This window comes from Pleurodeles waltl, chromosome 5 (genome assembly GCF_031143425.1).
Source record: "Pleurodeles waltl isolate 20211129_DDA chromosome 5, aPleWal1.hap1.20221129, whole genome shotgun sequence".
Taxonomy (NCBI): domain Eukaryota; kingdom Metazoa; phylum Chordata; class Amphibia; order Caudata; family Salamandridae; genus Pleurodeles; species Pleurodeles waltl.
In genome coordinates this window covers 576,673,304-576,688,040 of record NC_090444.1, presented here as the reverse complement: position 1 = coordinate 576,688,040, position 14,737 = coordinate 576,673,304, and the positions used below count along the sequence as shown (strand labels likewise).

Genomic DNA, 14,737 nt, shown 5'->3' with positions numbered 1-14,737 from the left:
TATTACATGTGAAATTTGAACCTGTGGTTCTTAAAATAAACTAAGAAAAGATATTTTTCTATAACAAAACCTATTGGCTGGATTTGTCTCTGAGTGTGTGTACCTCATTTATTGTCTATATGTATGTACAACAAATGCTTAACACTACTCCTTGGATAAGCCTACTGCTCGACCACACTACCACAAAATAGAGCATTAGTATTATCTCTTTTTACCACTATTTTACCTCTAAGGGGAACCCTTGGACTCTGTGCATGCTATTCCTTACTTTGAAATAGCACATACAGAGCCAACTTCCTACAGTGGGATACTGGAGGTGCTCAGGGTCTTAAAGGCACGGTGCCAGAATGTAAGGAAATGCCTCCTTGGCATGGTTACCCCCTGACTTTTTGCCTTTGCTGATGCTAAGTTTTGATATGAAAGTGTGCTGAGGCCTGCTAACCAGGCCCCAGCACCAGTGTTCTTTCCCTAACCTGTACTTTTGTTTCCACAATTGGCACCCCCTGGCATCCAGGTAAGTCCCTTGTAACTGGTACCCCTGGTACCAAGGGCCCTGATGTCAGGGCAGGTCTCTAAGGGCTGCAGCATATCTTATGCTACCCTGGGGACCCCTCACTCAGCACAGACACACTGCTTGCCAGCTTGTGTGTGCTGGTGAGGACAAAACGAGTAAGTAGACATGGCACTCCCCTCAGGGTGCCATGCCAACCTCACACTGCCTATGCAGTATAGATAAGTCACCCCTCTAGCAGGCCTTACAGCCCTAAGGCAGGGTGCACTATACCATAGGTGAGGGCACCAGTGCATGAGCACTGTGTCCCTACAGTGTCTAAGCAAAACCTTAGACATTTGTAAGTGCAGGGTAGCCATAAGAGTATATGGTCTGGGAGTCTGTCATGCACGAACCCCACAGTTCCATAATGGCTACACTGAAAACTGGGAAGTTTGGTATCAAACTTCTCAGCACAATAAATGCACACTGATGCCAGTGTACATTTTATTGCAAAATACACCCCAGAGGGCACCTTAGAGGTGCCCCCTGAAACTTAACCGACTGTCTGTGTAGGCTGACTAGTTCCAGCAGCCTGCCACACTAGAGACATGTTGCTGGCCCCATGGGGAGAGTGCCTTTGTCACTGAGGCCAGTAACAAAGCCTGCACTGGGTGGAGATGCTAACACCTCCCCCAGGCAGGAGCTGTGACACCTGGCGGTGAGCCTCAAAGGCTCACCCCTTTGTCACAGCCCAGCAGGGCACTCCAGCTTAGTGGAGTTGCCCGCCCCCTCCGGCCACGGCCCCCACTTTTGGCGGCAAGGCTGGAGGGAACAAAGAAAGCAACAAGGAGGAGTCACTGGCCAGTCAGGACAGCCCCTAAGGTGTCCTGAGCTGAAGTGACTCTAACTTTTAGAAATCCTCCATCTTGCAGATGGAGGATTCCCCCAATAGGGTTAGGATTGTGACCCCCTCCCCTTGGGAGGAGGCACAAAGAGGGTGTACCCACCCTCAGGGCTAGTAGCCATTGGCTACTAACCCCCCAGACCTAAACACGCCCTTAAATTTAGTATTTAAGGGCTACCCTGAACCCTAGAAAATTAGATTCCTGCAACAACAAGAAGGACTGCCTAGCTGAAAACCCCTGCAGAGGAAGACCAGAAGACAACAACTGCCTTGGCTCCAGAAACTCACCGGCCTGTCTCCTGCCTTCCAAAGAACTCTGCTCCAGCGACGCCTTCCAAAGGGACCAGCGACCTCGGACTCCTCTGAGGACTGCCCTGCTTCGACGACGACAAGAAACTCCAGAGGACAGCGGACCTGCTCCAAAAAGACTGCAACTTTGTTTCAAGAAGCAGCTTTAAAGAACCCTGCAACTCCCCGCAAGAAGCGTGAGACTTGCAACACTGCACCCGGCGACCCCGACTCGGCTGGTGGAGAACCAACACCTCAGGGAGGACCCCCGGACTACTCTACGACTGAGTACCAAAACCTGTCCCCCCTGAGCCCCCACAGCGCCGCCGGCAGAGGGAATCCCGAGGCTTCCCCTGACCGCGACTCTCTGAAACCTAAGTCCCGACGCCTGGAAAAGACCCTGCACCCGCAGCCCCCAGGACCTGAAGGACCGGACTTTCACTGCAGAAGTGACCCCCAGGAGTCCCTCTCCCTTGCCCAAGTGGAGGTTTCCCCGAGGAAGCCCCCCCTTGCCTGCCTGCAGCGCTGAAGAGATCCCTTGATCTCTCATTGACTAACATTGCGAACCCGACGCTTGTTCTAACACTGCACCCGGCCGCCCCCGCGCCGCTGAGGGTGAAATTTCTGTGTGGGCTTGTGTCCCCCCCGGTGCCCTACAAACCCCCCCTGGTCTGCCCTCCGAAGACGCGGGTACTTACCTGCAAGCAGACCGGAACCGGGGCACCCCCTTCTATCCATTCTAGCCTATGCGTTTTGGGCACCACTTTGAACTCTGCACCTGACCGGCCCTGAGCTGCTGGTGTGGTGACTTTGGGGTTGCTCTGAACCCCCAACGGTGGGCTACCTTGGACCAAGAACTGAACCCTGTAAGTGTCTTACTTACCTGGTGTAAAGAAATGGCTCCCTGTTGCAGTTACCCCCCACTTTTTGCCTGATACTGATGCTGACTTGACTGAGAAGTGTGCTGGGACCCTGCTAACCAGGCCCCAGCACCAGTGTTCCTTCACCTAAAATGTACCATTGTATCCACAATTGGCACACCCTGGCATTCAGATAAGTCCCTTGTAACTGGTACTTCTAGTACCAAGGGCCCTGATGCCAAGGAAGGTCTCTAAGGGCTGCAGCATGTCTTAGGCCACCCTAGAGACCCCTCACTCAGCACAGACACACTGCTTACAAGCCTGTGTGTGCTAGTGAGAACAAAATGAGTAAGTCGACATGGCACTCCCCTCAGGGTGCCATGCCAGCCTCTCACTGCCTATGCAGTATAGGTAAGACACCCCTCTAGCAGGCCTTACAGCCCTAAGGCAGGGTGCACTATACCATAGGTGAGGGTACCAGTGCATGAGCATGGTACCCCTACAGTGTCTAAACAAAACCTTAGACATTGTAAGTGCAGGGTAGCCATAAGAGTATATGGTCTGGGAGTCTGTCAAACACGAACTCCACAGCACCATAATGGCTACACTGAAAACTGGGAAGTTTGGTATCAAACTTCTCAGCACAATAAATGCACACTGATGCCAGTGTACAGTTTATTGCAAAATACACCCCAGAGGGCACCTTAGAGGTGCCCCCTGAAACTTAACCGACTGTCTGTGTAGGCTGACTAGTTCCAGCAGCCTGCCACACCAGAGACATGTTGATGGCCCCATGGGGAGAGTGCCTTTGTCACTCTGAGGCCAGGAACAAAGCCTGCACTGGGTGGAGATGCTAACACCTCCCCCAGGCAGGAACTGTGACACCTGGCGGTGAGCCTCAAAGGCTCCCCCCTTTGTCACAGCCCAGCAGGGCACTCCAGCTTAGTGGAGTTGCCCGCCCCCTCCGGCCACGGCCCCCACTTTTGGCGGCAAGGCTGGAGGGAACAAAGAAAGCAACAAGGAGGAGTCACTGGCCAGTCAGGACAGCCCCTAAGGTGTCCTGAGCTGAGGTGACTCTAACTTTTAGAAATCCTCCATCTTGCAGATGGAGGATTCCCCCAATAGGGTTAGGATTGTGACCCCCTCCCCTTGGGAGGAGGCACAAAGAGGGTGTACCCACCCTCAGGGCTAGTAGCCATTGGCTACTAACCCCCCAGACCTAAACACGCCCTTAAATTTAGTATTTAAGGGCTACCCTGAACCCTAGAAAATTAGATTCCTGCAACTACAAGAAGGACTGCCTAGCTGAAAACCCCTGCAGCGGAAGACCAGAAGAGGACACCTGCCTTGGCTCCAGAAACTCACCGGCCTGTCTCCTGCCTTCCAAAGATCCTGCTCCAGCGACGCCTTCCAAAGGGACCAGCGACCTCGACATCCTCTGAGGACTGCCCCTGCTTCGAAAAGACAAGAAACTCCCGAGGACAGCGGACCTGCTCCAAGAAAGGCTGCAACTTTGTTTCCAGCAGCCTTGAAAGAACCCTGCAAGCTCCCCGCAAGAAGCGTGAGACTTGCAACACTGCACCCGGCGACCCCGACTCGGCTGGTGGAGATCCGACACCTCAGGAGGGACCCCAGGACTACTCTGATACTGTGAGTACCAAAACCTGTCCCCCCTGAGCCCCCACAGCGCCGCCTGCAGAGGGAATCCCGAGGCTTCCCCTGACCGCGACTCTTTGAACCTAAAGTCCCGACGCCTGGGAGAGACCCTGCACCCGCAGCCCCCAGGACCTGAAGGACCGGACTTTCACTAGAGAAGCGACCCCCAGGAGTCCCTCTCCCTTGCCCAAGTGGAGGTTTCCCCGAGGAACCCCCCCCTTGCCTGCCTGCAGCGCTGAAGAGATCCCGAGATCTCTCATAGACTAACATTGCGAACCCGACGCTTGTTTCTACACTGCACCCGGCTGCCCCCGCGCCGCTGAGGGTGAAATTTCTGTGTGGGCTTGTGTCCCCCCCGGTGCCCTACAAAACCCCTCTGGTCTGCCCTCCGAAGACGCGGGTACTTACCTGCAAGCAGACCGGAACCGGGGCACCCCCTTCTCTCCATTCTAGCCTATGTGTTTTGGGCACCACTTTGAACTCTGCACCTGACCGGCCCTGAGCTGCTGGTGTGGTGACTTTGGGGTTGCTCTGAACCCCCAACGGTGGGCTACCTTGGACCAAGAACTAAGCCCTGTAAGTGTCTTACTTACCTGGTTAACCTAACAAATACTTACCTCCCCTAGGAACTGTGAAAATTGCACTAAGTGTCCACTTTTAAAACAGCTATTTGTGAATAACTTGAAAAGTATACATGCAATTTTGATGATTTGAAGTTCCTAAAGTACTTACCTGCAATACCTTTCGAATGAGATATTACATGTAGAATTTGAACCTGTGGTTCTTAAAATAAACTAAGAAAAGATATTTTTCTATATAAAAACCTATTGGCTGGATTTGTCTCTGAGTGTGTGTACCTCATTTATTGTCTATGTGTATGTACAACAAATGCTTAACACTACTCCTTGGATAAGCCTACTGCTCGACCACACTACCACAAAATAGAGCATTAGTATTATCTATTTTTACCACTATTTTACCTCTAAGGGGAACCCTTGGACTCTGTGCATGCTATTCCTTACTTTGAAATAGCACATACAGAGCCAACTTCCTACACCTGGTAAAACTAACAAAAACTTACCTCCCCCAGGAACTGTGAAAATTGCACTAAGTGTCCACTTTTAAAATAGCTATTTGTGAGTAACTTGAAAAGTATACATGCAATTGAAATGATTCAAAGTTCCTAATGTACTTACCTGCAATACCTTTCAAACAAGATATTACATGTTAAATTTGAACCTGTGGTTCTTAAAATAAACTAAGAAAAGATATTTTTCTATAACAAAACCTATTGGCTGGATTTGTCTCTGAGTGTGTGTACCTCATTTATTGTCTATGTGTATGTACAACAAATGCTTAACACTACTCCTTGGATAAGCCTACTGCTCGACCACACTACCACAAAATAGAGCATTAGTATTATCTATTTTTACCACTATTTTACCTCTAAGGGGAACCCTTGGACTCTGTGCATGCTATTCCTTACTTTGAAATAGCACATACAGAGCCAACTTCCTACAATTAGTATTCTCTTTTTGCCACTATCTTACCTCTAAGGGGAAACCTTGGACTCTGTGCATACTATTCCTTACTTTGAAATAGTGCATACAGAGCCAACTTCCTACACAGAATTGTTATGGTTCTCCTGTGTTAACCTGCATGCAGCCTATTAGCTAAGAATGCTCCATTGTTTTTCAATGTAGTTTTCTTCTTTTTCTCTGTTACTACTGCTTATTTCCCTAGGCCCAGTTATGGGGCTTTGGTAAATATTATTTCTTATTGTAATTTTGAAAAGGACTATTTAAAAAAAAAAAAAACTCCATAGAAATAAAGCATTTTAGCCTGTTTGATTATAGTCTGCATTGCTGTTTTACACATGTATATATGAGTTTAGTATGAAAATTTGTCTACTAAAAATGCTATATATATATGTTCGATGGCATCTGTCGCTGTAGATACACATGGTATGCATGAGCTCGCCATCTGGTGTTGGGTCGGAGTGTTACAAGTTGTTTTTCTTCGAAGAAGTGTTTTCGAGTCACGGGACCGAGTGACTCCACCTTCTGTGCTCATTGCGCATGGGCGTCGACTCCATCTTCGATTGTTTTCTTTCCGCCATCGGGTTCGGACGTGTTCATGTCGCTCCGAGTTTCGGAACGGAAAGATAGCTGAAGACGGAAGATTTTCGACGGTATCGTTGCGATCCGGTTAGAGATAGACACATACGACGACGCGTTGAACATCGAAGCGCTTCGGTGCCCTTCGGGGTAGATTTCGGCACCCCGTCGGGGCCTAGTCGGCCCGACCGCGTGGAGGACAACGCCGATGGATCGGACCCCGTTTCGATTCTGCCCCGAATGCCACAACAAATATCCTTATACGGACCTGCACTCGGTCTGTAATCTGTGCCTGTCACCCGAGCACAGTGAAGAATCCTGCGAGGCCTGTCGGGCGTTCCGGTCCCGAAAAACTCTGCGCGACCGTCGAGCGAGAAGACTGCAGATGGCGTCCACGCCAAAAGAGCGTCGACAGTTCGAGACAGAAGAAGAACAGGAGGAATCCTTTTCCATCCAGGATTCAGACTCCGACGAGCTACACTCTACAAGAACTGTGAGTAAGACGTCGAGATCAAACCTTAAAAAAGGAAAAAAGGCCCAGGGGACGCCACTGCCAACCGGCCATGGCTCCACCCAAATTCTCGGTGACCAACAATCGGCACCGAAAAAGGCCCATTCAGTGTCGAGATCGTCCGACTTCGGTCGAGACACCGGCACGCAGCCTCCTCGGGACCGAGAGAGTGCTAAACAGAAGCATCGACACCGAGAGTTCGGTGTCGACACCGATCGACGCCGAGACAGTGGCGCCGAAGACCATAGAGGCCAAGAATTTTCGGCACAGAAAAAGAGGAAGGTTACCTCGGAGCCGAAAAAACAATCGACAGGGCTTTCGGAGCCGAAAAAAGCGACATCAGACCCTGTTTCTGGCTCCTATACCGAAGAGCATTCTATGTCTTCTCAAATGAAGAAACATAGATTTGAACAAGAACTGCAATCCACTGACGTGGATCACACGCAAAAGCGTATCTTTATTCAGCAGGGGACTGGGAAGATCAGTACCCTTCCACCTGTCAAACGAAAGAGAACGCTTCAGTTTACTCCTCAGCAAGAAACAACACAAAAGGTAACACCTCCTCCCTCGCCTCCACCTGTAACTCCGGCTTCGCCAACTTACACCCCGTCACATTCGCCAGCTCACACCGCCATGAGCCACGACGACCAAGATCAGGATGCGTGGGACTTGTACGACGCACCAGTGTCTGATAACAGCCCAGACACGTACCCAACTAGGCCATCACCACCGGAAGACAGCACAGCCTACTCACAAGTGGTGGCTAGAGCAGCTCTATTCCATAATGTGGAACTACACACGGAACAAGTAGAGGATGATTTTTTATTTAACACCCTCTCCTCAACCCACAGCTCCTACCAAAGCCTGCCGATGCTCCCAGGCATGCTACGCCATGCAAAGGACATTTTCAAGGAGCCAGTTAAAAGTAGGGCAGTGACGCCTAGGGTGGACAAAAAGTATAAGGCGCCTCCTACGGACCCTGTCTTCATCACCTCTCAGCTGCCACCAGACTCTGTGGTGGTAGGGGCTGCCAGAAAACGGGCAAACTCACACACTTCTGGGGATGCACCTCCCCCAGATAAAGAAAGTAGGAAGTTCGATGCAGCCGGGAAGAGGGTTGCTGTCCAAGCAGCAAACCAGTGGCGCATCGCAAATTCACAAGCGCTGCTAGCGCGATACGACAGAGCCCACTGGGATGAGATGCAGCATCTCATTGAACATCTCCCAAAAGATCTGCAAAAAAGAGCAAAACAGGTTGTTGAGGAGGGTCAAAACATTTCCAACAATCAAATACGCTCCTCCATGGATGCAGCAGACACGGCCGCAAGAACCATTAATACGTCGGTTACCATCCGTAGGCACGCATGGCTCAGAACGTCTGGATTCAAGCCAGAAATTCAGCAGGCAGTGCTTAACATGCCAGTAAACGAGAAACTTCTGTTCGGTCCGGAGGTCGACACAGCTATAGAAAAGCTCAAGAAGGACACTGACACTGCCAAGGCCATGGGCGCACTCTACTCCCCGCAGAGCAGAGGATCTTATAACACCTTCCGCAAAACACCTTTTAGAGGAGGGTTTCGGGGTCAGGCCACACAAGCTAGCACCTCACAGTCCGCACCGCCCACCTACCAGGGACAGTACAGGGGAGGTTTTCGGGGCCAGTATAGAGGGGGGCAATTTCCTAGGAATAGAGGAAGATTTCAAAGCCCCAAAACCACTACCAACAAGCAGTGACTCACACGTCACTCACCCCTCCCACACAACACCAGTGGGGGGGAGGATACATCAATATTACGAAGCATGGGACAAAATAACTACAGATACATGGGTCCTAGCAATTATCCAACATGGTTATTGCATAGAATTCATGCAATTCCCTCCAGACATACCACCAAAATCACAAAATTTATCAAAATACCATTCACAACTTCTAGAGATAGAAGTTCAAGCACTACTGCAAAAAAATGCAATAGAATTAGTACCAAGCACACAAATAAACACAGGAGTTTATTCACTGTACTTCTTGATACCAAAAAAGGACGAAACACTGAGACCAATTCTAGACCTCAGGGTAGTAAACACATTCATCAAATCAGACCACTTTCACATGGTCACACTACAAGAAGTGTTACCATTGCTCAGAAAACACGACTACATGACAACCCTAGACCTCAAGGACGCATATTTCCATATACCAATCCATCAATCACACAGGAAATATCTAAGGTTTGTATTCAAAGGAATACATTACCAATTCAAAGTATTGCCTTTTGGTTTAACAACCGCTCCAAGAGTATTCACAAAGTGCCTAGCAGTAGTCGCTGCACACATCAGAAGGCAGCAAATACATGTGTTCCCGTATTTAGACGACTGGCTAATCAAAACCAGTTCGCTCACACAATGCTCAAACCACACAAATCAAGTCATACAAACCCTCTACAATTTAGGGTTCACCGTCAACTTTGCAAAATCAAACATTCTGCCAAGCAAAGTACAGCAATATCTAGGAGCCATAATAGACACGACAAAAGGAGTAGCAACGCCAACTCCACAAAGGATCCACAATTTCAACAGGGTCATTCAACACATGTCTCCAAACCAAACAATACAAGCAAGAACAATACTACAGCTCCTAGGCATGATGTCCTCATGCATAGCCATTGTCCCAAACGCAAGACTGCACATGAGGCCCTTACAACAGTGCCTAGCCTCACAGTGGTCTCAAGCACAGGGTCACCTTCTAGATCTGGTGTTGCTAGACCGCCAAACTTACCTATCGCTTCTATGGTGGAACAGTATAAATTTAAACATAGGGCGGCCTTTCCAAGACCCAGTGCCACAGTACGTAATAACAACAGATGCTTCCATGACAGGGTGGGGAGCACATCTCAATCAACACAACATAAGAGGACAATGGAACATACATCAAACAAAACTGCATATAAATCATCTAGAATTATTAGCAGTTTTTCAAGCACTAAAAGCTTTCCAACCAATCATAACCCACAAATACATCCTTGTCAAAACAGACAACATGACAACGATGTATTATCTAAACAAACAAGGAGGAACACATTCAACGCAGTTAAGCTTGTTAGCTCAAAAAATATGGAAGTGGGCAATCCACCATCAAATTGGTCTAATAGCACAGTTTATTCCGGGGATCCAGAATCAGCTGGCAGACAATCTCTCTCGAGATCACCAGCAAGTCCACGAATGGGAAATCCACCCACAAATTCTGAACACCTACTTCACACTCTGGGGAACACCACAAATAGACTTATTTGCAACAAAAGAGAACGCAAAATGCCAAAACTTCGCGTCCAGATACCCACACAAGCAATCCCAAGGCAATGCCCTATGGATGAACTGGTCAGGAATATTTGCTTACGCTTTTCCTCCTCTCCCTCTCCTTCCTTACCTAGTAAACAAATTGAGTCAAAACAAACTCAAACTCATTTTAATAGCACCAACGTGGGCAAGACAACCCTGGTACACAACACTGCTAGATCTGTCTGTAGTACCACACATCAAACTGCCCAACAAACCAGATCTGTTAACGCAACACAACCAACAGATCAGACACCCGGACCCAGCATCGCTGAATCTAGCAATCTGGCTCCTGAAATCCTAGAATTCGGACACTTACAACTTAGCCAAGAGTGTATGGAAGTCATAAAGCAGGCCAGAAGGCCATCCACTAGACACTGCTACGCAAGTAAGTGGAAAAGATTTGTTTGGTACTGCCATCATAATCAGATACAACCACTAGAGGCAACTCCGAAACATATAGTAAATTACTTGCTCCATTTACAAAAAGCAAAGCTAGCCTTCTCTTCTATTAAAATACACCTTGCAGCAATATCTGCATACCTGCAAACTACATATTCAACTTCCTTGTATAGGATACCAGTTATCAAAGCATTCATAGAAGGGCTTAAAAGAATTATACCACCAAGAACACCACCTGTTCCTTCATGGAACCTAAACGTGGTTCTAACAAGACTCATGGGCCCACCCTTCGAACCCATGCACTCTTGCGGAATACAATTCCTCACCTGGAAAGTTGCCTTTCTCATCGCCATTACATCTCTAAGAAGAGTAAGTGAAATTCAAGCGTTCACAACACAAGAGCCTTTTATACAAATACATAAAAATAAGGTCGTCCTACGACCTAATCCAAAATTTTTACCAAAAGTTATTTCTCCATTCCATCTAAATCAAACGGTAGAATTACCAGTATTCTTCCCACAGCCAGATTCTGTGGCTGAAAGAGCACTACATACATTAGATGTCAAAAGAGCATTAATGTACTACATTGACAGAACGAAGAACATCAGAAAAACTAAACAGCTATTTATTGCATTCCAAAAACCTCATGCAGGTAACCCAATATCAAAACAAGGTATAGCCAGATGGATAGTTAAATGCATCCAAATCTGCTACCTTAAAGCAAAAAGACAACTGCCCATTACTCCCAGGGCACATTCAACAAGGAAAAAAGGTGCTTCAATGGCCTTTTTAGGAAACATCCCAATGCAAGAAATATGTAAGGCAGCCACTTGGTCTACGCCTCACACATTCACCAAACACTACTGTATAGATGTGCTATCCGCACAACAAGCTACAGTAGGTCAAGCTGTATTAAGAACTCTATTTCAGACAACTTCTACTCCTACAGGCTAAACCACCGCTTATGGGGAACTAACTGCTTACTAGTCTATGCATACCATGTGTATCTACAGCGACAGATGCCATCGAACTGAAAATGTCACTTACCCAGTGTACATCTGTTCGTGGCATCAGTCGCTGAGATTCACATGGACCCACCCACCTCCCCGGAAGCCTGTAGCAGTTCAGAAGTTACCTTCAATTTTGTACATTTGTATATATATTACTTAATCCTTTAATAGGTACATACTTACATTTTTCATTGCGCGGGCACTATTACTATAGTACAACTCCTACCTCACCCTCTGCGGGGAAAACAATCGAAGATGGAGTCGACGCCCATGCGCAATGAGCACAGAAGGTGGAGTCACTCGGTCCCGTGACTCGAAAACACTTCTTCGAAGAAAAACAACTTGTAACACTCCGACCCAACACCAGATGGCGAGCTCATGCATACCATGTGAATCTCAGCGACTGATGCCACGAACAGATGTACACTGGGTAAGTGACATTTTCATTTTCGTGCATATTTCATACTTTATGTGTGTATTTTATATATGCTCCGGGGTCCCCACACAAGGGTGGGAATATTCAATGTTTATGACTTTGATGAGGATACCCCTGGAAGAGAACTAGGATTTATAGGTAAGTAACTTATCCATGCTGCAGCCCTTATGGATCTTCCCTGGTCATGGGGCCCTTGGTCCCACTGGCACCTTTTACAAGGAACTTATCTGTGTGCCAGGGCTGTGCTAATTGTGGGAACAAAGGTACAGTTTGGGGGAAAGAACACTAGTGCTGGGGCCTGGTTAGCAGGGTGCCAGCACACTCGAGTCAAGTCAGCATCACTATCAGACAAAGTGGTGGGGGGAGGTAGGTGGCTGGTGTAACAGCAACAAGGAGCAATTTTCGTACAGGTACATAATGTAACTCCTGTGTCCAGCTACATAATGGTAACTCCGAACCTGGGCATGTTTGGTATCAAACATGTCAAAATCAAACCCCAGTAGTGTTGCCAGTATTGGTTATATGATTCCATGCACTCTGGGACTCCTTAGCGGACCCCCAGCATTGCTTCTACCAGTCTTCTTGGGTGTTCTGGGCATCTGGTGCTTCTGCCACCTCAGACAGGGTTCTGCCCTCCTGCTGCTTGACCAACTTGGGCAGAGGAAGGCAGAACAAAGAATTTCCTGTGAGAGGGAGGCAACACTCTCACCCTTGGAAATAGGTGTTAAGTGGCTTGGGAGGGTTAGCCTGCATCACAAGTAGTGGTCTGGAGTGGTTCCCTTGATGCTCTCTACCAGCTGTCCAACTTGGGAGACAGTAAGCCCTTGTTTTTCCTTGCAGGAAAGTACCCACTGTGCATTGCGACTCTTGCAGCTACCAAGGCTTGTTTGTTCCTCCTCCAAGGTATCTTCAGGTTCTGTGTAGATCTGTCCCCCATCACTCATTCCTGCAAAGCTGAGTGGTCTCACTGCAACTCCTGTGCTTGCTTCCCATGTGGTGGAGGCCCCAGGGGGATGGGGTGGGATGGGTAGGGTCGGGGCAAAAACCATATGCTAAGTAAGTGGAATGCGAAAGTCTGCCCCCCACCCATGGAAGTGTAATCGGTAGAGGGGAGCTGGAGGAACTAGTACCCAAAATTTAAGTACCAGCGTGCCCCCAAGCTACCAGGAGAAGAGCGAAGAACCTAGTTTTCCCCAAACCCTCAGAAAGAACTTCAGAAGAGAATGCAAGACCCGGACAAGACTGCAAGAAACGAAAGATGGATCCTGGTAGAGGAAGACCTATAAAGGAAGGGGACCAAGTCCAGTTCACAGTGAAGTGCCGGTGGTGGCAGGAGCCACTGCCCACTTGTTCTGTGGATGTAGGACCAGGTCGAAGGTGGACAACGACAGCAGTGCATCACTGGAGCAGCTGAAGAGTTCCTGACGTGATGCAGTCGACGTCCCACGCTGGCAGAAGGATTGCAGTTGGTCAGTGGTGTGGAAAAACCACTAACAAGCCTTGGCAAAGGCAAATGTTGTGGGCGAAGAAATGCTGCGCAGGGACCAGCAAGGTCCAGACGGACTGAACCCACGAGGGGAGTTCCCGGTGACCCCCAGCAGTGAGGAGAGTTGCATGAAGACGAGGCAGCCCCCACAGGCAACAAGCACATGAGTTGAGGTGAGGCCCATGCATCACACCTATAAAGGAATCCCACATCGCTGGAGACTCACTCAGAGGACTGAGCATCGCAGGAAAGAGGGCTGGAGCTACAAGGAGCCTGAAGATCCCTTGGAGGAGAGGCAAGCAAGCCTTGGTAGCTGCAAGGGTCACGTTGCACGGTGCTACTGTCCTGTGTGGAGAGGCCATGGGCTTACCGTCTCCCAAATTGGACAGCTGGTACAGAGGACCAAGGGGACCACTCTAGAACACCATCTGTGATGCAGGATCCACGTAGCTCTGGAGGACAGAGGATCCACGCAGCCAGTCATCTTGCAGTTGATGCCTGTGGATGCAGGGGAGTGACTCCTATATTCCAAGGGAGATTCCTTCTTGCTTCTCCTACAGACTGAAGACTTGTCGCCCTCAAAGGATGCACAGCCGGGGAAATGTTTCGGTTGCTGGAAGGAGCTGTTGAAACAATGTTGCAAGCATTCATCCCTGTGGATGCAGATTGTTGGTTCCTGGAGGGTCCAGTTTCAGTTCTAGTGGCCAGAAGTTGAAAGTAAACATTGCAGAGGAATCCTGCTGGAATCTCGCACGACGAATATGAGGACCCACCCAAAAGGGAGACCCTAAATAGGCCTAGAAGGGAGATTGGTCACCCAACAAGGTGACCACCTATCAGTAGGGGGCTGTGACATCACCTGCCTGACCTGGCCAATCAGATGCTCCCAGAGGCCTGTGCCCACCCTGGATTCAAGGTGGCAGAATCCTGGAAATCATTTGTTCTGCCTTCCTGGGTTTGAGCTGGTCAAGCAGCAGGAGAGCAGAAACCTGTGTGTACGGTGGCAGCAGTGTGGGCTGCCCAGAAAAACCCTGCAAACCGGTAGGAGCAAAGCCGAGGGGGAAAGTTGCCTCTAAGGAGGCCACAGAGTGCATGGGATCATACAACCAATACTGGCAACAGTATTTGGTTATGATTCCGACATGTTTGATACCATTATGTATCTGGACATAGGTAGTGACTTATGTCCAGTACACGGGTAAAAGGGCTTCATTACACGAGAATTCCAGAAGAATGGAGCTGAA

General features: G+C 48.8%; 1 protein-coding gene across 2 annotated transcripts in view; it reads left to right on the top strand.

Moving 5' to 3' along the window:
- Positions 1–14,737, top strand: part of XPO1 (exportin 1) — a 717,353-nt gene that overhangs the window by 437,982 nt on the left and 264,634 nt on the right. The window lies entirely within an intron of this gene.